At 41.5% G+C, this 21,855-nt stretch overlaps 1 protein-coding gene across 6 annotated transcripts in view; it reads left to right on the top strand.

Moving 5' to 3' along the window:
- Nucleotides 1-21,855, top strand: part of TMEM45A (transmembrane protein 45A) — an 84,795-nt gene that overhangs the window by 21,012 nt on the left and 41,928 nt on the right. The gene's annotated exons all lie outside the window — the stretch shown is intronic.

Below are 21,855 nucleotides of genomic sequence, written 5' to 3'. Positions count from 1 at the left end.
AGTAAAGTATTGTTTAGCCTCCATGTGTTTGTGTATTTTACGTTTTTTCCCTGTAATTGATTTCTAATCTCATAGCGTGTGGTCAGAAAAGATGCTTGATATGATTTCAGTTATCTTAAACTTACTGAGGCTTGATTTGTGACCCAAGATGTGATGTACCCTGGAGAATGTTCTGTGTACACTTGAGAAGAAAGTGTAATGTGCTGTTTTTGGATGGAATGTCCTATAAATATCAATTAAATCTATCTGGTCTATTGTGTTATTTAAAGCTTGTGTTTCCTTATTAATTTTCTGTTTGGATGATCTGTCCATTGGTGTAAGTGTGGTGTTAAAGTCCACCACTATTTTTGTGTTAGTGTTGATTTCCTCTTTTATAGCTGTTAGCAGTTGCCTTATGTATTGAGGTGCTCCTATTTGGGTGCATATATATATTTATAATTGTTATATCTTCTTCTTGGATTGATCCCTTGATCATTATGTAGTGTCCTTCCTGTCTCTTGTAACATTCTTTCATTTAAAGTCTATTTTATCTGATATGAGTATTGCTACTCCAGCTTTCTTTTGATTTCCATTTGCATGGAATATCTTTTTCAGTCCCCTCACTCTCAGTCTGTAGTGTCCCTAGGTCTGAAGTCAGTCTCTTGTAGACAGCTTATATATGGGTCCTGTTTTTGTATCCATTCAGCGAGCCTGTGTCTTTTGGTTGGAGCATTTAATCCATTCACGTTTAAGGTAATTATCGATATGTATGTTCCTATTAACATTTTCTTAATTGTTTTGGGTTTGTTTTTGTAGGTCCTTTTCTTCTCTTGTGTTTCCCACTTAGAGAAGTTCCTTTGGCATTTGTTGTAGAGCTGGTTTAGTGTTGCTGTATTCTCTTAGCTTTTGCTTGTCTGTAAAGCTTTTGATTTCTCTGTTGAATCTGAATGAGATCTTTGCTGGGTAGAGGAATCTTAGTTGTAGGTTTTTCCCTTTCATCACTTTAAATATGTCCTGTCACTCCCTTCTGTCTTGTAGAGTTTCTGCTGAGAAATCAGCTGTTAACCTTATGGGAGTTCCCTTGTATGTTATTTGTCATTTTTCCCTTGTTGCTTTCAGTAATTTTTCTTTGTCTTTAATTTGTGTCAATTTGATTACTATGTGTCTCAGTGTGTTTCTTCTTGGGTTTATCCTGCCTGGGACTCTCTGTGCTTCCTGGACTTGGGTGGCTATTTCCTTTCCCACGTTAGTGAAGTTTTCGACTATAATCTCTTCAAATATTTTCTCTAGTCCTTTCTCTCTCTCTTCACCTTCTGAGACCCTTATAATGCAAATGTTGTTGTTGTGTTTAATGTTGCCCCAGAGGTCTCTTAGGCTGTCTTCGTTTCTTTTCATTCTTTTTTCTTTATTCTGTTCCATGGCAGTGAATTCCACCTTTCTGTCTTCCAGGTCACTTATCCGTTCTTCTGTGTCAGTCATTCTGCTACTGATTTCTTGTAGTGTATTTTTCGTTTCAGCTATTGTATTGTTCATTTCTGTTTGTTTGCCCTTTAATTCTTCTAGGTGTTTGTTACTTAATTCTCGTAGGTCTTTGTTAAACATTTCTTGCCTCTTTTTGATCTTTGCCTCCATTCTTTTTCCGAGGTTCTGGATCATCTTCACTATCATTATTCTGAATTCTTTTTCTGGACGGTTGCCTATCACCACTTCATTTAGTTGTCTTTCTGGAGTTTTGTTTTGTTCCTTCATCTGGTACATAGCCCTCTGCCTTTTCATCTTGTCTATCTTTCTCTGAATTTGGTTTTTGTTCCACAGGCTGCAGGATTGTAGTTCTTCTTGCTTCTGCTGTCTGCCCTCTGGTAGATGATGCTATCTAAGAGGTTTGTGCAAGTTTCCTGATGGGAGTGACTGGTGGTAGGTAGAGCTCGATGTTGCTCTGGGAGCAGAGCTCAGCAAAACTTTAATCCGCTTGTCTGCTTATAGGTGGGGCTGGGTTCCGTCCCTGTTTGTTGTTTGGCCTGAGGCCACCCAACACTGGAGCCTAGCTGGCTCTTTGGTGGGGCTAATGGCGGACTGTCTGAGAGCCCATGCCAAGGAGAACTTATGCTGCCAGTGTCCTTGTCCCCACAGTGAGCCACAGCCATCCCCCACCTCTGCAGGAGACCCTCCAACACTGGCAGGTAGGTCTGGTTCAGACTCCTATGGGGTCAGTGATCCTCCCCCTGGGTCCCGATGTGCACAGTACTTTGTGTGTGCCCTCCAAGAGTGGAGTTTCTGTTTCCCCCAGTCCTGTTGAAATCCTGCAATCAAATCCCGCTAGCCTTCAAAGTCTGATTCTCTAGGAATTCCTCCTCCTGTTGCCAGACCCCCAGGTTGGGAAGCCTGATGTGGGGCTCAGAACCTTCACTCCCGTAGGTGGACTTCTGTGGTATAAGTGTTCTCCAGTTTGTGAGTCACCCACCCAGCAGTTATGGGATTTGATTTTATTGTGATTGTGCCCCTCCTACCGTCTCACTGTGGCTTCCCCTTTGTCTTTGGATGTGGGGTATCTTTTTTGGTGAGTTCCAGTGTCTTCCTACTGATGATTGTTCAGCAGTTAGTTGTGATTCCGGTGCCCTCACAAGAGGGAGTGAGCGCACGTCCTTCTGCTCTGCCATCTTGAACCAATCTCCAGGGCCCAGTTTTAGATGGGAGGGCCTCATTCTTGGGTTAATGCTCTACTGTCACTGTTGTGGAAGTCCCAGCAATTTGTAAACAATGGACCCCACATTTTCATTTTGCTCTTGGCCGTACAAATCGTGCAGCTGGTTCTGCCTCTATGCTCCCGGGTCACTCAAGTGTAACACGAGTGAGAAAATAAAATCAAGGACCTGTTTCATCACCTTCCTCCAAGTTTATGTATCCAGACGAGCACCTAATGAAACTGCTGCCCATTCTTTGATCTTAATTGATTGCATATTTAACCTCCTTTAAGAGGAGGTTATCAGAGGTCTCTTTTCACCTTCTAGAACCATTTCCACACTGATTTAGAACCTCTAGTTAAAAGAATGATTCAGGTCTTTGCAACATGTGGTACTCTTGTCCTTTGAAAAGAAGCATTTTCTATATCTCCTTGGTTTACTTTGTTTTATGGTATTTAAATAGCACAACCTCAATTTCATGGGTGCTTTTTTTTTTTTAAACATCTATTGACTTTTTTTTTTTTAAACATTCTATTAATTAATTAATTAATTAATTTTTGGCTGTGTTGGGTCCCCGTTTCTGTGCGAGGGCTTTCTCTAGTTGCGGCAAGTGGGGGAACTCTTCATTGCGGTGCGCGGGCCTCTCACTATCGCGGCCTCTTTTGTTGTGGAGCACAGGCTCCAGACGTGCAGGCTCAGTAGTTGTGGCTCACGGGCCTAGTTGCTCCGCGGCATGCGGGATCCTCCCAGACCAGGGCTCGAACCCGTGTCCCCTGCATTGGCAGGCAGATTCTCAACCACCGTGCCACCAGGGAAGCCCCCTCATGGGTGCTTTTTACATACAGTCCAGTATGTCTTATTTTTTTAAGTAAGAACTAAGAAACATTCTTATTGGCTGGTGGGCCCAAATACTGAACCCAGCAGCAATGGTTGTAAATATTCATTCCTGAGTTTTCTTAATCTTCATAGGTGCAGCTAAGCACAGGTAAGGGGTACACACTGCAGCATTTATCTAATCCCCTTGGGTGGGAATGGGTGTGAGTGGGTTGTCTTGGTAGGTTGACCCAGGAGAGAGAAGCAGAGTCATGGGTGAACCTAATCCCCAAGGAAGCCTTCGACTTTTACTGTGCTTCCACCCTGGCCACCTAAGCTAGATGGTTGAACAGTTTCATAGAAATGATTAGTCAGGAGGCAGACTCAGTGAAATGAGAATAAAAGGATGTGACTCCTTCTCAGGTACTGGAGAAACACCTGCAGACAGTGCCTGGGGAGTGCCTCCATGATTGCAAAAGACAGTGTCTTCTGCTGAGCAGAGAGCATGCTTAGTGGGCTGACAGCCTTACATGTCTGATGACATTAATTACAGGGTGTTATGGGCCAAGTTTCTGTAAGTTGGGTGGAGGTGGAGGCCACTGGCAATGTACACAGTGCCCAGAGAGAAACATGTGAGTGGGAGGAAGAAAAGGAATTTCTCTGGGGCTGTTGCAAGGCTGATGCTGGTGAAAGGTGCTTATCTTTCTTGAGCATTAAAGCAGCATCTGCCAGTATTGTCCGCTACTGAGCAGCACATCTCTGATACTCATGAGCCATGGGGAATGCTGATAAAGGTAAAAGTGTGGTAAATTTTAATATTGTGTTTTCCTACTAGTTGCTTTTGGTGTGCACATGGATGTGTGTATGTGTGTAAAACTGACTGAAAAGTGTCAGATTACAGCCTATTGATTTTTTTATTCTGTTGGCAAATTTTCAGCATTAACTAAGACATGAAGGCTTCGTTTTAGCTTCTTATTTCTTAAACCTTCTGCCTCAAATCTAAGGTGCTCGATCTACTCAGATCAAAGATGATGGGTGACTAGGAAAGGAGAATTGGTTTGAAACAGTCAAAGGTTAGTTCACCATTTCTAGAGTAACCTTTAGTGTGAAAGAGCAAGAATTTTTCATTCATATTGACCTAGTTTGATTCTACTGTGTATGTGTGATATTGTGCAAATAACTTAGTCTTTCTGAACTTTGGTTTCCTTGTTTGTAAAATGGGGTTAATAATACCAGCTTCCCAGAGTGGTAAGGATTTAATGAAATAATTTTAGCAAAGAGCCTAGTGCAGTATCTGTCTCCCGGTAGAAACTCAGTAATAGTTAGTTACCTTTAGTTTATCAGCTCTTCCTCTAACCCTCCTTCCCTAGCATTGGAGTCATGGCCTGCTGTTCTCAACTCCCGTAGTCATAGTGTTTCCACAGCCTGCTTATTGTAGGTTTTGGCTGATTGAGACAAAGCTAAGACTAGCCTAATTCTAATGATTCTATGGACATTTCATTTCATTTTATGTTAGGATCTAGCATTGTAGTTAGATAGGCAGAGTAGATGTGTGAAGGAATGTGTCTTAAATGCTGAATTCTACTTTACTTGATTTGTGACATTTTCCCCTTTTGGGATCTATAGGAATCTGGCAGCTAAAGCATAGGTCCTGGTATCCACTCTTTCCATCCATCCATCCATCCATCTATCCATCCATCTAGCCATTCATCCTTCCATCCATTCATTCATTTATCTATCTAACACTTAGGTACCAAACCACTATATGCCAAGCACAGTTCTAAGAGCCAGAGATTAAACAGTAAATAAAAACAAAAAAATCCTGCATTCATGGAGCTTTTATTCTAGTGAGGGGCGATGCAATCAACAGAATAAGTCAGTAAAGTCTTTAGTATTTTAGATGGCGAATTATTATGCGAAAGTAAAGCAAGAAAAGGGGATGGGGTGTTGAGGCACTTCGGGGTTTTCAATAGGGTGATCAGGGAAGGCCTCATTGAGAAAGTTTTTGAGCAAAGGCTTAGAGGAGATAAGGGGGAAGAGCATTTCAAACAGGAGAAGCAGCAAGTGCAAAGGCTGGAAGGTGGAGGTAAGCCTGGTGTGCAAGGAGAAGCAGGGAGGCCAGTGTGGCTGGTGGAGGAGAGGATGAGGAGAGGATGAGGAGAGGAGGCCGGAGGAATGACAGGGACTAAATCACGTAGGGCTACAAAGGCTCTTGTGAAGACTTGGGCCCAACCTACATTTCAATAGAATAACACTGGCTCCTACGTTGAGAACCATCTGAAAGGACAAAGGTGGAAGCAGAGTCCAGTTAGACCACTGTAATAACCCAGACCTGTACCAGAGTGGTCACAGAGGAGGGGGTGAGGAGTGGACAGGTCCTGGGCATATTTTGGAGGTAGAGCCAACAGGATTTTCAAAGGGATTAGTTGTGAGAAGTGAGAGAAAGAGTGGAATCAAGGAAGACTCTACATTTTGGGGGGTGAGTGACCAGAAAGATGAAGTGGTCATTGAGTGGGGAAAACTAGAGCAGATCTGTTCAGGGATGTTAAGAGATCTGTTTTGGAAGGGTTTGGATTTGAGGTGTATATTAGACGTCTGAGTGAAGATGCTGAGTGGGAAGTTGGATATAGGAGTCTAGAGTGAAGGTGGGAAGGCTGGGCTAAAGATAAAAATCTTGGAGTGGTGGACACGTGACATAATATTTAACGCCATGAAGCAGAATGTGATCCCCCAGTACTAAGGGTATATAGAAAAGAAAAGAGTTCTAAAAACTGAGCCCTAGGACATTCTAATTTTATGGAGCTGTGAGATTAGGGGAAAGCAGAAAAGGAGGGACCAGTGAAGAGGAAAAACAAGGGAAGAATATTTTCCAGCAGAGAGGCACTGATACCTCTGTGAATTTCTACTAGTGGCTCAAGTAAGTTGAGGACAGAATAAGCTATTGGGGGTCTTTTGTGACCTTGACAAAAGAGCTAGAATCAGGTAGGACCAGTAAAGAAGGGACAGATTGAAGTGGGGAAAGGTGAAGTTAGAGACTATTAAATTGCTGCCAATCTTCCTCACTCCCAATCCAGAAGAACCAAACCCCTCAACTTCCCATTTTTCTCATTCATCTTTATTTATTTATTTTGTCACCTCTATTAATCTTCGTAAGCGACCTTAAATTCTTTTGGAATGGGCTGGAAAGCAAGCAAGATGGCGTGCTTCCCCCAAATAGGTTTGTCTCCCGCCTCTGTTGGGGTACAGGGCTTGTTATTACTTCCCTTCACGTCTGATGGTAGAAATGTGGCCACCTGCCTGGTCCTGAGAGAGGGGGTGCCCCCAGGCACAGCGTGCACACTGCCTTACACAGGCCCTTCTAGGAGGTGCATCCGGGGCATGATGGTGTGGGGTACATTGGAGCTTGTTCTCACTGCCTCTTGGTGAGGCCCCAGGAGTAACTGTGTTTTTGCACCTGTCTTGTTACAGGCTCAGAGAAAGGCAAATAGAACTCTTGAATTTGGGATAAACTAGAGGGATTTCAGAGGAGAGCAACAGAGTGAGCAACATGATGGTGAAAGGAGGAAAGAAAATCGGTATACATGAGAAAGCTTCTCAGCTGTGGCTATGAAGATTCCTGTAGGCCTACATTTCAGAAGTGACTGTGGAATTTGGCAGGTGTTTCAGGGAGGCTCCTTTTCCGGCCCAGGGCCAGAGGATGACTCAGCTGGCTTGGACATAGTTGGCTTTTGTTGAGGTACCAGGAGAGCTCCCCTGCAGGGTACTGGACACAATTCCCAGTAAACAGGAGTGTCTGTTGACTCCTCCACTTCCCCCCTGTTGATTTGCTGAGGCTTCACCATTTTTGGCTTATGAAAACAAGAATGCTTTGGGAGCACAGAATATGATTTTGGGGTTTTCCTTTAGGACTGTGTTAGGATGCTAGTAGATACCAGACACAGGACAAATTGGTGGGGCCCCCTCTTTGCTGCCCCTGCTGGGTTCTGGAAAGTGATACTGTCTGCTCTGCTGTTTATGTGACCTTATACATTGGGCACCTACCAGCAGTGCCTTTTTTAAAGATAGATTTTTTTCTTTTTTGAGGAATTTTAGGTTCACAGCAAAATTGAGCAGAAAGTCCAGTGAGTTCCCATACACTCCTGCCCTCCGTACACGCACAGCCTTTCCGCTGCAGAGAGGTGCAGTTTGACAAACCTACACTGACACATTATTATTGCTCAGGGTTCCTAGTTTACGTTGCAGTTCACTCTTGGTGGTGTACGTTCTATGGGTTTTAGCAAATGTATAATGACGTGTATCTACCATTATAGTATCATATGTAATAGTTTCACTGCCCTAAAAATCCTTGGTGCTCTGCCTGTTCAACCTTTCCACCTTTTTAACCCCCGGCAACCACTGATCCTGTTACTGTCTCCATAGTTTTGTCTTTTCTAGAATATCACATAATTGGAATCATATAGTAAGTATCCTCTTCAGATTGACTTCTTTCACTTAGTAATATGGATTTAAGTTTCTTCCATGTCTTTTTGTGGCCTGATAGCTCATTTCTTTTTATCACTGAATAATATTCCATTGTATGGATGTGTTACACTTAATTATCCATTCATCTACTGAAGGACATCTTGGTTGTTTCCAAGTTTTGACAATTATGAGTAAAGCTATTCTAAACATTCATGTGCAGGCTTTTGTGTGAACATGTTTTCAACTCCTTTGGGTAAATACCAAGGAGCATGATTGCTGGATCATATGGTGAAAGTATAATTCATTTTTGTGGATTTTTTTTTTTTTTGACCGTGCTGTGTGGCATGCGGGATCTTAGTTCCCTGACTAGGGATCAAACCTGTGTCCCCTGCATTGGGAGCATGGAGTCTTAACCACTGGACAACCAGGGAGGTCTCAAGAGTATGATTCATTTTTAAAGAAGCTGCCAGATGGTCTTCCAAAGTATCTGTACCATAGTGCTTTCCCATCAGCAATGAATAGGAGTTCCTGTTGCTCCACATTGTCACCAGCATTTGGTATTGTCAGTGTTCCAGAGATTAACCATTCTAATAGGTGTGTAGTGGTACCTCACTGTTGTTTTAACTTACAATTCCCTAACGACATGATATTGAGCTTCTTTTCATATGCTTATTTGCCATCTGTATATCTTCTTTGGCGAGGTGTCTGTTCAGGTCTTTTGCCCACCCACGTTTAAATTTGGTGTTTGTTTTGTTTTCCTTTCTTTTTTATTGAGATAAAATTGACATATAACATTGTATTAGTTTAAGTTGTACAAGATAATGATTCGATATATGTATATATTGAGAAATGATTACCACAATAAGGTTCGTTAACATGAATCATCACACTCTGTTACAATTTTTGTGTGTGTGTGTAATGAGAACTTTTAAGATCCACTCTCTTAGCAACTTTCAAATACATGCTATAGTATTATTAACTATAGTCACCATGCAGAATATTACATCTCCAGGTCTTATTTATCTTATAACTGGAAATTTGTACCTTTTGACTGCCTTTACTTATTTTATCCTTCCTCTCCCACCAGCCTGTGGCAACCACCAATCTGTTCTCTGTATCTATGAATGTGGGGTTTTTTAGATTGCACATGTAATTGAAATCATACAGTATTTGTCTTTCTCTCTCTGACTTACGTCACTTAGTATAATGCCCTCAAGGTCCATCTATATTGTCGCAAATGGCAGGATTTCCTTCTTTTTTATGGTTGAATAATAATCCATTGTGTGTGTGTGTGTGTGTGTGTGTGTGTGTATCACATTTTCTTTATCCATTCATCTGTCTGTTGACACTTAGGATGTTTCCACATCTTGGCTACAGTAAGTAATACTGCAGTGAATGTGGGAGTGCATATATTCTTTTGAGATAGTGATTTTGTTTCCTTTGAATAAATACCCAGAAGTGGAATTGCTGTATCATATGGTAGTTTTATTTCTAAGTTTTTGAGGAACCTCCATACTGTTTTCCATAGCAGCTGTACCAATTTATATTCCCAAGAACAGTGCACAAGAATTCCTGTACTTCACATCCTTGCTAACGCTTCTTATTTCTTGTCTTTTTGATAACAGCCATTCTAACAGGTGTAAGGTGTTATCTCATTATAGTTTTGATTTGCATTTTCCCAGTGACTAATAATGTTGAGTACCTTTTCATGTACCTGTTGGCCATTTGTATGTTTTCTTTGGAGAAATGCCTATTTCAGTTCCTCTGCCCATTTTTAAATTGGATTGCTATTTTTTTGTTATTGAATTGTATAAGTTCTTTATATGTTTTTCATGTTAACTCCTTTTCAGATATATGATTTGCATATATTTTCTCCCATTCCATAGGTTGCCTTTTTTTTCTGTTGATGTTTTTATTTGCTGTACAGAAGTTTTTTATTTTAATGTAGTTCCAGTTACTTTTGCATATTAACCTTGTATCTTAAAATCTTGCTATAAATGCTTATTACTTCCAGTTTTTGTTGATTCCTTTTAGATTTTCTACATAGATGATCATATCACCTGTGAACAAAGACAGTTTTTTTCTTCCTTTGCAATGTATATTCTTTTATTTCCCTTTCTTATCTTACTGTATTAGTTAAGATTTCCAGTACAGTGTTGAAAAGTAGAGGGAGTACCTTTGCCTTTTCCTGATCTTAGCAAGAGAGCTTCTAGTTTCTCATCATCAAGTATGATGTTAGCTATAGATTTTGGTAAATAGTCTTTGTCTAGTTGAGGAAGTCCCCTCTATTCCTAGTTTGCTGAGAGATTTTTTTGTTTTTTAACATGAATCGGTGTTGGATTCTGTCAAATGCTATTTCTGTATCTATTGATATGATCATGTGAATTTTCTTCTTTAGCCTATTGTTGTGATGGATCACATTAATTGATTTTCAAATATTGAAACAGCTTTTCACACCTGGGATAAATCCCACTTGCTTGTGATGTATAATTATTTTTTATACATTGTTGGATTTGATTTGCTGATATTTTGCTGAGGAGTTTTGCATCTATGTTTATAAGATATATTGGTCTGTAATTTTTGTTTTCCTGCAATGTCTTTGTCACATTTTGATGTTAGGATACTGCTGGCCTCATAAAATAAGTTAGGAGTACTCCCTTTGCTTCTATCTCCTGGCAGAGATTATAGAGAATTGGTATGATTTCTTCCTTATATATTTCATAGAATTCATCAGTGAACCCATGTGGGCCTGGTGCTTTCTGTTTTGAAAGGTGACTAATTTTCTATTCAATTTCTTTAATAGATTTAGGGCTATTCAGATTGTCTATATCTTCTTATGTGAGTTTGGTAGATTGTGTCTTTCAAGGAATTGGTCCATTTCATCTAGGTTATCCTAGAATTTGTGGGTATAGAGTTGTTCATAGTGTTCCTTTATTATCCTTTTAATGTTCATGGGATCTTTAATGATGTCCCCTCTTTCATATCTGATATTAGTAATTTGTGTCTTCTCTCTTTTCTCCTTAGTTAGCCTGGCTAGAGGCTTATCGATTTTATTGATCTTTTCAAAGAACAGGTTTTTGGTTTTGTTGATTTTCTTTATTGGTTTTGTTTCAATTTTATTAATTTCTGTCCTAATTCTTATTATTTCTTTTCTTCTGCTTACTTTGGATTTAATTTGCTCTTTTTTTTTTCTAGGTTCCTAGGGTGGAAGCTTGGGTTATTCATTTTAGATCTTTCTTCTTTTTAAATATAAGCATTTAATGTTTTAAATTTCCCACTAAGCACTACTTTTGCTGCATCCCACAAATTTTCATAAGTTGTATTTTCACTTTCATTTCTTTTTTTTAAAATTTATTTATTTGTTTTTTCATTTTTGGCTGAGTTGTGTCTTCGTTGCTGCACGTGGGCTTTCTCTAGTTGCAGCGAGCAGGGGCTACTCTTCGTTGCGGTGCACGGGCTTCTCATTGTGCTGGCCTCTCTTCTTGCGGAGCACGGGCTCTAGGCGTGCGGGCTTCAGTAGTTATGGCTCACGGGCTCCAGAGCACAGGCTCAGTACCCGTGGCGCCCGGGATTAGTTGCTCCGCGGCATGTGGGATCTTCCCGGACCAGGGCTTGAACCTGTGTCCACTGCATTGGCAGGTGGACTCTTAACCACTGCACCACCAGGGAAGCCCTCATTTTAATTTAATATTAAAAAATTCTTCTGAGTTTTTTTCTTTGTCCCTTGTGTTATTTAGAAGAATGTTGTTTAATCTTCATGTATTTGGGGGTTTTCCAGTTATCTTTATCTTACTGATTTCTAGTTAAATTTCATTGTAGTCTGAGAGGATATATTGCATGATTTCTATTCTTTTAAATTTGTTAAGGTGTGTTTTATGGCTCAGAATGTGATCTATCTTGGTGACTGTTTCATTTGAGTTTGAGAAGAATGTTGTTGGAGGAAGTAGTTTATTGATGTCAATTATATTCAGTTGGTTGATGGTGCTGTTGAGTTCAGCTATGTCCTTACTGATTTTTTGCATGCTGAATCTGTCCATTTCTGGTAGAGGGCATTAAAGTCTCCAAATGGATTCATCTATTTCTTTTTGCAGTTTTATCAGTTTTTGCTCGTGTATTTTGATGCTCTGTTGTTAGGCGCATATTCATTAAATATTTTAATGTCTTCTTGGAGAATTGACCCCTTTATCATTATGCAATGTCCCTTCTTATTCCTGATAATTTTCCTTGCTCTGAAGTCTGCTATGTTTGAAATTAATATAACTACTCCTTCTCTCTCTGTCTCTCTCTCTTTTTTTTTTTTGCCACACCACGTGGCTTGCGGAATCTTAGCTCCCTGACCAGGGATCAAACTCTCCTGGTCTCTTTTGATTAGTGTTAACATAATATGACTTTCTCCATCCTTTTACTTTTACTCTGTATGTACCTTTATATTTAAAGTGAGTTTCTTGTAGACAACATATAGTTGGATCTATTTAAAATTTCTGATGTACTCTGACAATTTTATCTTTTAATTGATGCATTTTGATCATTGACATTTAAAGTGATTATTGATATAGTCGGATTAATATCCACCGTATTTGTTACTGTTTTCCATTCATTGCCCTTGTTCTCTGTTCCTATTTTTGTCTTTCTCTCTTTCTCTCCCTTTTGTGGTTTTACCTGTAATGCCTTTTTGCATAACCACCTGTATTCCTCCCCCAACTCCGCCCCCGTGGCACACACACTCCAAAGGAACCTCCAACTCTGTGCAGCTTGATGTGAGCTGTTGTGGGACCTCTGGTTCTAGTTTTTCCCCTGCATCCATTGGAGAAGCAAGCAGACACAGGCTGCCAACCTGGCTTCATCCTTTTGGATAACAGCAGCTTCTGCCTTCATCATTCCCTGTCTCTAAGAGAGTGGGAGCAGAGTACATCGTCACTAAGAAAAATCTCTCACTTTTCCTGTCTTGTTCTAAGAGGTGGAGGGATAAGTGGAAGTAAAAAAATTAAGGTCTTCATGGTGGCACTGCCAGGCTGGGACGTGAAGCAACTTTTGCAGTATCAGGGTGGGATTCACATCAAGGAGATTTCCTGATTCTTCTTTGGCCCATGGTGGATGATGAGTGGGTGAACATTTTATTAGCTTTCAGGATGGAAGATATTTGTTTTCCAGTCATTTCCAAATGTTGAAGAACACTTTTAGAAGCTGGAGGCAAAGTTTAGAGAGTGGAACTCTGTGAAGGGCTTGGATGTCTTTTAACTTGGGATTCAGAAGAGCTTAAATTTCTCGGGCATGTTGCTTAGTTCTCTACTGGCAATATTAGGCAGATGGAGTACAGGTGACATATGCATCTCTGGCTGAGATTGGGTGTGGGGGGGATTAGCTTTAGTTTCCTCTTTTTGGTATCAGCCCCACCCTGGCATGATTTATTTGGATCTCAGATGTTAGCTGCTCCTTCTTCTTCTTCTCAATGGCACACTATTTTATTTATTTATTTATTTATTTATTTTTTCGGAGTTAGCTACTTCTTGGCTAGAGCTGTTAGAATGCCACGCTGACTTCAGCACGTACACACAGACCCTGGGGGCTATTGACTCCATATCACTTTGTGCCAGCTGGGTCTGGCCTTCTCCTGCCCACTCAGGCCACAGCAAGGTGCCGCCAGCCAGAGCCACTCTGATAAGTGGAACTGGTCTGGAGTCCAGACCTGTTCGGAGTGACCAGAACCTCCTTGCCACATTTAGCTCCTGCCTTGCTCCTGTACCCTGGCTCCAGGATACCCCTAAGCCCATTTACCATGACTGTGAAGAGTATTTCTGACCAACTTAGTAATGTGGGGAGAGGTGTTTGTCGTTGATTGTTTATTGTTTCTGGTTGAGTAGGGGTTCAATAGAAGCCATGCTTTCCTAACACCTCTAGTCCTGTCTCAGGTAGCATTGTGGTTCTCTGGTTATATACCTGCCTAGCAATGTTCAACCTTGTGTTCAGATCTACCCTTGAAAAGACAAAGGCAGGGAGTTCCCTGGTGGCCTAGTGGTTAGGATTCCGGGCTTTCAGTGCTGTGGCCCAGGTTCAACCCCTGGTGGGAGAACTGAGATCCTGCAGGCTGCGCGGTTCAGCCAAAAAAAAAAGGCAAACAGTGGCAGGTGAGTACACGTTGGGCATGGAGATATTGCGCCCAGCTCCCTGACAATCATGCCCTCTTCCCCCTCACTTTCCAGCTTGTGCATGATGCTATAATGATGGTATGCATGAGAAATTCTATGAGATTTTTGATTCCTAAGAACTAATTTCTCCCTGGGCCATACCGTGCTAAGAGGGGAGGGGGTGGGTGCTAGGCAGTGGTTGTAGGGCTGACTCTGGCCCCTGACCTGCCTCTCAGGATCAGGAAATATGGGCTATTTGGGGGATAAAGTGTCACTTGCCTTGATTTGTTTGTTTTTCAGGAGTGTGCCTTTGCTGAGAACCTGGGCCTTACTCTTACGGGTTATTGTTATTTACTTATTTTTAATGGTACAACACCCTAGTGTTCCTTCCTCCATCTGAACTCACAGAAACACTCACACAAATAGGATGATCTTGGTCTGTACATTTGAGAGCTTGCAGTTCTTGTCCTAGCTGCTGTCGTGTCTTCAACCCTCTACCCACTTGGTCCTGTCAAAATGAAATAGTTTTTAAACATCTTAAGTCTCCGGTGTTGCTCATTCATCTCGCATAGTCTAACTCAACGCTTCTCAACATTTATCATGCCGCAGTACACCTAGACCATGACACCATGTAGGTGAAAGTGCTCATTCCTAGGCAACAGGCCAGAGGAGGTCTGGTTTCCATAGGCTTTGGCCCCTCTTACACTCACCTGGCTGCTCCTGGGCCTGAGTGCATTTATATTTTCCTCTGGCACAGCTGTACCCACCCGGGGCACACCAGCATGTTGCATCAAAGGTTAGAGGCTCTGGCCCAAGACCTAGTATAGACCACAGTCTCAGTGCAGTCAACATCTCTAAACATCTTTCAAGGTATCCTCAGAGGGTGAACATTCTTGCCCAGGGTGTTGTGAGTTAGGGAGAACTAAGTTCCTGTGGTCCTGCCCTTTGCTCAGTGCAGTGTGCCACCATCTGCCCTTCTGGGAGGTAGATGGATACCAACGCTGCCTGTCCCCTGTCCCTTCCAGGTCAGCGAGCCTGGGCTCCTTGGCTCTGTGGCCACATTCTGATGCTTAGCATGCTTCCTCCTACACTACATTCTTAGGTATTTCACAATTTCCACGTATTCCTGCCCCCCTGGGAGCTAACATGGAGGCTAGTCCCAGCTTTGCTACATCTTCTGCACAGCTTAGAACATTGCTTCTTATGAAGTGGCTGAAGGCATCCCAGGGTGCTCTGCTGATGCTGTCTGCTCCTGTCACTGTGACCCATATCCTGACAACTGGTCTGATGGGATGCGGATATTGCAAGAGCACACTAGTTCTCTTTTAATTCTTTGGACTACGTGGTACCAGGTATTTCTTCTTACGCTCAAACAGGGCTATAAGCATGCTCATCAAGCCATCCATTCATTTATTTACTTATTTAACAAGCCATTCAACAAATGCTGGGCAATGAGGATGTAAAGATAAGAGACATAGTTCTTGCTTTCCAGAAGCTCACAGTCCAGTGAGGGAGACCCTAGATGTGTAATGATGGTATACACGAAAAACTCTGTGGGAGTGCCTTGGGAACACAGAAAAGGGGACCCTCACACTTGGAAAGTGGGTCAGGGAGATTACTTGGCCGAGGTGAGATGACGGCTGAGTTGAGTTTTTTTCTATCTCTTTCTTCCTCCTTTTTTTCTTGAATTGAGTCATGCAGGATGTGTGTTATTGGTTGAAGGAAAAAAGGGTTCCAGGCAGCAGAAAAACTGTACAGAGCTAAGGAGGCATGTTAGAGAGCTTAGCATATCTGGGGAACTTTAAATGCCACCATTTTGCTTGGTCATAGGGTTTAATGGAAGGCAACAATGGGATAAGAATCCCTCTAAAATACATCCGGAGGAGGAAGTGGACACTCCCACGTTAGCCTGCAATGGTCAGACTATACTTTTGAAATGAGAGTGTCTGTGAGATTCAAAATAATATCTTATAGGAACCCTGGGATGTCTCACTTGGAGGAGAGAGAGGTTAGACAACAGTGTGGCCTGACTAGACTTGTTAGGTATGGCTTCTGTGAGTGAGGCAGCACAGTTGGGTAAGGGAGATTGGTTCTGAATCTTGCTTCTTTCACTCAAAAGAGAAGATGATGTTGGGAGAGTTATAAGACATCGCCAAACCAATGTCCTCATTTATAAAGACTGTTCTCATAATACCTACCTCACCAGGGTTGATATGAGAATTAAATTACGTAATTTATTGATACATGAAAGAACTTAACGTAGTAAATACCGGACAAAGGTTCGTTTCTCTTCCCTTTCTTTTCCTCTCTCCCTTTCCTCCATCTTTCTGCCCTTCCCACCCTCCCTTTTTCATGAATTGACTTTTTATTAAGTAAGGAGTACATGTCAAGCATCCTGCAAGGATCTATATTGTCCATTACAGCAGACACTAGTCACACGGGGTTACAGAACACTTGGCATGTGGCTGGTCCCAACTGAGATGTGCTGTGAGTGTGAAATACAGAAGTTGAAGACTTAGTACAAAAAAGGGAATGTAAGCTATCATTAATAATTTTTTCTATAGATCATATGTTTAAATGATAACATTTTGGATATATGTGGGTACATAAATATGTTATTAAAATAAATTTCACCAGTTTCTTCTTACTTTTAAAAATGTAGCTACAGGAAATTTAAAATTACGTATGTGGCTTACATTTTATTTCTATGGGGGCAGCACTGTGTGGGCTTTTGGGGACTCAATGGTGAAAAGAAAAACTGACTTTGCAGTACTTATAGTCTAGTGGGGGAAAGTAGAAAACTGCCACTGACAACAAAAACAATAAAAGGAAATAAAAACTAAATGGAGAAACAACAAATAAAAAATTTCACCTTGTAGTAAATACGGTGAAGAAAAGTTTCTATGCAAGGAAAACTGAAGGACCTAATTTAGATTGACTGGTCATGGAGGCCTCTCTGAGGGAGAGATGTTTGTGCTGGGCCTCCAGGGAAGCCTTCCTACATGGCATTTCCAGGCAAAGGTGGGAACACGGCATTCCAGCCAGAGGAAACAGACTGCCAGTCAGTATTTACTGAGTCTACCAACCCCCCCAGCATGTGGTCGGCAATGGGGAAAAACTGCGGGGCTGCCAGACACAGGGTGACTCCGTGACTCCTTTGAGCTTGTGGTCTGGAAAGGAGACAGAAGAGGCAGGTACCTCAGTGTACAGGGCTGGGACAACTACCAGCTCTGGTAGTGTCTTTCCTCCTCTCTCTGCCAGCCTCAGACCATCGTGGACCACAGTCTTGGCTATGCAAGTCCGTAGGGCTGGTCAGTTCTTCCTTCTTGGTGGGGAACACTCACATTCGGCTCTTTTTCTTTGTTCCCACTGCCCTGTCCTGACTCAGACTCATCTCAGAAATGAGTGTCTGCAATAACCTCTTAACCAGTTTCCTTGCCTCCGACCTCTTGCTTTAATATCTTTAATATCTTCTGTGCATTGGTGCCAAATTAATCTTCCTGAAATACTATTTACTATGCAACTTCCTTGCTTCAAAGCTTTTACTAGCTTCCTGATACTGGCAGAGGAGCAGCGTGCCCAGAGCTGCGACACCTCTCTCTCACTTTTCACCCTTTACCTTTCCTTCCCCAGGTAATGACAGTTCCCAGAGAAGCAGGGCCCACAGCAGGAAGGGCAGCCTCTTCAGATGGTCTTGAGTAAATTTTGAAGCCTCACCTCTGGCCATCTTCCATAATTCCACTCCTGCCCCACCTCGCCCTCTGGGCCAGGCATGCTGGAGTCCTCTTTGTCCTTCACACACTGAGTTTCATTGTCTCTGTGGAAGGGCAGGAGCATGTTAGTAAGAGCATGGGTTCCAGAGTCAGCCAGACCAGGTTCAAATCCCAGCTCTGCCATTTAACTTGCTGTGAGAACCCTTTCAATAAGCTATTAATCTTTTCTAAGCCTTACTTTCCTCCTATTAATACCAGGAACCTAATAGTAATTTGTACCCCATTTGAAGCCATGGATGTGCTGATTAACAGTGATGTCTCCTTTCATCCTGTGTCCCTAGTGCCAGTTAACAGCCTCTTTTCACCTGGTGATGGGCTGTGGTCCGACTTCTGTGCAGCTGTGATGTGGGCTGGAAACACTGGATGGGGACAGTGAATAGTGATGTCAAGAAGATGGATGGACCTCAAGAGACCATCCAGTGTGGGACCCCTGAGGCCCCCCAGTGTGTCCAAGTAGGTCCAGAGGAGTTAGTCAAAAAGCATATATATATATATATATATATATATATATATATATATATATATATATATATATATGTTTTTGGGGGTATTATCCACACAAGGAATCACTGAATAGAGACTTCACCTTCCTTTTCATTTATCTCTTTGAAAGATGTAGTATGTAGTGGGTAGCAGGTTGTCAACAAGAAAGGAATATAATATCTATTCCAGAATTAGTGCACCATAAATATTTGTAAAGTGAGAATACATGAGAGCTAATAAAAAAGTAAGTTTTCAACAACGCCTTTATGGAGATCAAAATGTCTATAAATTACCCCATCTAAATTACTGTAGTATTTGACTACAGGAAAAGAAACAAAACACCAACAGAAATTCAGAAAATGTCTTGTATATTAGGTCCTTAATCTATGTTTGCTAAATCTGTTGAAAGGAACAACAAGAATAATATAGTGCCCATCACATATGACCGCTTTTACGACAGTTTTTACTTTGGGTTCCAAGACTTTCCTCTCTTATTCTACTTGCTCAGAACCAATTTGCAGAAGAACCAGTGAAGAAATAGTGATTCAGTGGCTCTGATGTCAGAATGCTGGGAATCATGAAGTGGTTGGAAGAAACACTGGAAATCCTCCTCGACCAATGGTTCCAAACTTATCATATGAGACCGACCCATTTTTAACATCATGGATTTCTAGCATTCCTCCCAACTGCATCCCACAATTTGATTGTGGCTATACTTCTACAATCTGTTGATTGAGAAAAAAAGACATAGCCATACCAATTCAGGTGGCCTCTTATAATGGAACCTTGGCCCAGAGATCCTCAGCTTACTTGATGGGACCACCAACAGTTTAGACCAAATTTCTCATTGTATAAATGAGACACAGGGCATTTTTGATTAAGAAATAGAAAAGGTGTAATTCGGAAAAGCATAGGATGTTTAAGTAGAGATTTGGAAATATTCAGAAGTCACAACCGAGTCAACTTGGGATCTCTTACTTAGAGAAACATGCTAATGGATTTCATTCTTGGGGAGACAAAAACCCAGAAATTTCATTCTTGGGTTTTTTCCTCTTATTTTCATGTGGTGCTTCACCATTTCATCATTAGCTTCATGGGTATTCCTTGAGAAATCTCCACACTGAGCTGTTGCAATATTCTTTACCCCATGGAAATACCTTCATGTGTTGCCAGATAAAACACAAGATACCAGTGAAATTTGAATTCCAAATAAAGATGCAATATATGGGACATACTTAGGCTAAAAAAATTGTTCATCTGGAATTCAAATTTCACTGGTATCCTATACTTTATTGTTGTTGATAACTGTGGCAAGTAGACCTACCTAAGTGCTGAAGGGCAGGAAATGAAAACCTGGGTGACAGTCTTGCAAAGCTGTCAACACTGGTTATTGACATGTTTTCTGGGGACCTTTCAGATTTCTGTCAAAGGAAGGCTCGTGTATGGTTTTCTCAGGGAGGCTTACTGTACTACAGAGACACGCAACCCAACTCAGACACTGGCAGCCCAGGCAGCAGTTGCTCATTCCTCTTTATTCCCTTTGTTCATTCTCATTTACCTTGAGATTTTGTCATGAACTTGCATACCTGACCTTTTGGGAGGGGGTGGGCAGAAGCAAAGATGGAGATTTTTTTTTCCCTGAAATAATGGCTTTAAGTGTAAGATCAGGGGACAGGGGAGGAGGCAGGAGGGCAGGCGACTTCAGCCACTCAGACCCCCCCATTTTCCTGTACAAGAGTCACAGCATTTCCCATGGAGCATAGCGAGCTACAAAACTCTGCTTTTTCTTGTCTGAACTTGAATTTACAGGAGGCTGGAGTTTAGATGCCTATTTCAGTCTCATTTTTCCCTCACACCATTTTTCTTTCCCTCTATAAAGTAGATGCAAAAGAAAAACTGGCATTGGACCATTTTTCTTTTCATTAATTTAACTTATAAAATGGGATATCCTACGGTTTTTCTTCACTCCAATTGTAAAATCAGTGAATTTATTCCAAAAACATGCAGAATACTATGATAAAGCCAAAGAAACAGTTCATTTGATGGTTAGTCACATTGAAATCCTGTCACCTAAGGGCAGACCTGTGGAAAGAATGACTTTCACAACAGACCCTAAGGGTCAGAGAGGTTTTCCTTTCTAGGAGGTTGGAAAGAAAGCTCTGCAAATCAGGCCACTTGTTGGATGGGATTTTGTTTTCTGCCCAGAAATGGGCTTTTGAAGGTTAATTTTACAAAGATCTATGATGGTGAATGCCAGTGTCTGCCCCACCCATAAAGTGAGACCTCAAATGTTTGGTTGGTAGGAGGTAAATATTTGGAATCAGAGGGTATGAAGAAATAAAAAAACAGAGAAGTTAGTGGTAGGCTCTAACAATTGACAGAAGAAACCAAGGACTAGAAGGCAGTAGCACATGAGTTGGCTTAAAAGTTGGGCATTGCTTTAATTCATTCATCAAACATTTCTGAGTGCAGTCTTGGTGCTTGGATGAGTATGGAGCTCCTGGCTAGTGAGAAGAGATTGAGAGTAAAAGTATAAGAAAAGTGCTGTGGTAAAGGGATGTGCAGGTGCAGTGGGACCAGAAAGGGTTCAGTCTAGATCAGACTGGAAGTTCAAGGTCAAGGGAAGAGTCACCTCCAAGGCCAGCTCCTTTGAGCTTTAACTTCTCCCTTATTGGTCACAGCCTCAGATTTCTCAGGATAGCCTTGATTTTCCATATGCTGTGCTGTCATCAAGACCTGTGACAAAAAAAACAAAATCAAAAACAGGTCTCTTTCATTTCTTTTTATCTTTCCCAATTTTTAAGTAGAAAATGCCAAGACACAAAATAGTATAATATACCTATTAGCCAGTTTCAACAGTTACTAACTCATGGCCAATTTTGTTTTATCTGTTTCCTTACTCACTTCTCCTCTCTCCCAGATAATTTTGGTATTAGAATTCTCCAGAGAAAAAGAACCGAAAGGATGTGTGTGTGTGTGTGTGTGTGTGTGTGTGTGTGTGTGTGTGTGTGTGTGCATGTGTATGAATATATGGAGAAAGAGAGAGAGATTGATTTAGTTTAAGGAGTTGATTCTTGAGGTTATGGGGGCTGGCAAGTCTGAAATCTGTAGGGCAAGCCAGCAGGCTAAAGAAGAGAGGGAAGAGGGAAGAGATGGTGTTGCAGTTTCTATTGGGAAGAAAATCTGGAAGCAGAATTACTTCTTCCTTGGAGAAACTCAGTCTTTTCTCTTGAGGCCCTCAACTAACTGAGCACACCACCTTCCTGCCCCATACTCCCCCCACTGCCCTGTGGAGGGTAATCTGCTTTTCTCCATGTCGACTAATTTAAATGTTGATCACATCTAAAAAATACCTTCACAGCAACATCTAGACTGGTGTTTGACCAAAAACTGAGTAGCATGAGCTTAGCCAATTTGACACACAAAATTGACCATCACAATTTGGAAACTAATCCAAGTCATCATATTATTTGGTCCATAATATTTTAGTATATATCTTTTAAAAATAAAGATTAAGAAAAAAGGCTTAAATACAATATG

This window comes from Balaenoptera musculus, chromosome 4 (genome assembly GCF_009873245.2).
Source record: "Balaenoptera musculus isolate JJ_BM4_2016_0621 chromosome 4, mBalMus1.pri.v3, whole genome shotgun sequence".
In the NCBI taxonomy this organism is placed as follows: domain Eukaryota; kingdom Metazoa; phylum Chordata; class Mammalia; order Artiodactyla; family Balaenopteridae; genus Balaenoptera; species Balaenoptera musculus.
The sequence above is the reverse complement of the archived record's forward strand: the minus strand, read 5'-3'. Positions and strand labels throughout refer to the sequence as shown.